Below are 1,718 nucleotides of genomic sequence, written 5' to 3'. Positions count from 1 at the left end.
CTGATGTTGAAAGACAGAATTAATACATCCTAAAATAAAATTTTGAGTTCACTGAGACCATAAACTATAATATATTCAGCTTAGATTGTATAATACTTGAAATATGGTAGGTACTGAACAAATATACTGAATTATGTTTAAGTTTTTTTCACAATAGCATAGAAGACAAAATGACTTATTTAGGAAAACTAAAACTATTTGAGGTTTTACTCAAAAGAGAAGAATAAAACTGTCCTAAAGCCCGTTTCTCGTCTTCCTATATACAATTCAATTATAACTAAGTAATTATGATTAAATAACATCATTAAAATGACATCTTAATGGCAATTCTTATGAATACACTGACGTTTTGTGATTAAGTATTATAGTATCTTAAGCAGTTACTAATATGCTCAACTTTACCTTACTATCTAAATTCAGATGACTAACATAAAAAAAGAAACTTTAAAATAACCTCAGTGAAATGGCCAATACTTTGATGCAATTTATGCAAAGGGAAAGAACAGAATTTCCTTAAATTGAATTACAATAAGAGTATGCAAAGAAATACCGTATAATGACTGCCATAATGATCCAGTCATAATCTCGCTGATTTTTCATTTTTATTCCCCAAGTTAGAACTCACTGCTACATTGTATGAAAATGTAACCAAAAAGCACAGCATGGTCAATAAAAGAATGAAAATACTAAATATAACTTTTTGCCATATATAGCATTATATGAACTGTCAGAATATCAAATGTAGCAACTGATAAATAGCAACACATATTTACAAGTCATAGGCAGATAATCCAACAAGCTGTAGCTTACAAAGTTATCAGTTCGTCCTTTCTTCAGAATTGTTTAAAAGGCATGTTCAGTCACATGTGCAGTCGGCCAAAAAAGATAAATGATGGACAACTGTAAATTGTCACAGGTTAAACATACCCTATAAATATTTTGTTCTCCAAATAACTCCCATCCATATTATATAAATAGCCAAGGATTTGAGATTCAGCCATAGTATACACACTTCCATGCTCAAACCCGGATAATGACATTCACATAAGTCAGAGGGGATCACATGATATCCTTTATCATTCATAAATTTGTTTCATGCTGAGGTTTTTACCCAGCGAGACGGTGACAACCAATCAAAACTTCCAAAACATCAAATGAAGACGTTATCTCTCGGTCTGTCAGATCTCTTCACCTACTAGCTTTGCATTACCTATATTTTCTTCTCTTTATTTTTTGTTTGTTTGTTTTTCTTCCCGTACCAGGAATTGAACTCACGCCCTTGCGCTTGCCAGGCTGGCACTTTGCCGCTGAGCTAAATCCCCAGCACCTCTACTCCTTATCCAAGATCTTGAAGTGAATGCATGGATGGAGAGACTCCACGAACTGTATCTTTGCCCAGGAAGCAGAGAGAGGTTGAAAGTTCCTCTGTACATGTACGTGTTCTCCAGGGTCTACAGAATGATACAGAGCAGAGCGGTGATCCGGTGTAGGTGCTTGCCCCTCATTCTGTTCAAAGAGTGACTAACACACATCTCGAAAAAGGCCGGCCCGCAGGCTCAGAGCGTCCACACCTCCTCTCGCGCTGCCCGTGCCCACCTCGGGGACTCCGGGCGCAGCGCGCAGCTGGGCCCCGCTTCTCCACACGCCACCCCGCCGCCCGTGCACACGCACCTGCCCGGGTCGCACGGAAGACAGCGCGCGCGAGCGGCGCCGGCGCC

General features: G+C 39.1%; 1 long non-coding RNA gene across 1 annotated transcript; it reads right to left on the bottom strand.

The window, feature by feature from the left end:
* Nucleotides 1–585: 585 nt before the first annotated feature.
* Nucleotides 586–1,702, bottom strand: LOC106147242. The gene is made up of 2 exons (XR_001232024.1): nt 1,672–1,702; nt 586–1,451 (listed from the first exon to the last, which is right to left on the bottom strand). It is a non-coding gene; the product is annotated as an uncharacterized LOC106147242 (long non-coding RNA).
* Nucleotides 1,703–1,718: the final 16 nt, after the last annotated feature.

The sequence above is a fragment of the Chinchilla lanigera genome, unplaced genomic scaffold (genome assembly GCF_000276665.1).
Source record: "Chinchilla lanigera isolate Chin_1 unplaced genomic scaffold, ChiLan1.0 scaffold00007, whole genome shotgun sequence".
NCBI classification, from domain to species: Eukaryota; Metazoa; Chordata; class Mammalia; order Rodentia; family Chinchillidae; genus Chinchilla; species Chinchilla lanigera.
Note: the sequence above shows the minus strand (reverse complement) of the source record. Positions and strands in the feature narration are given on the sequence as shown.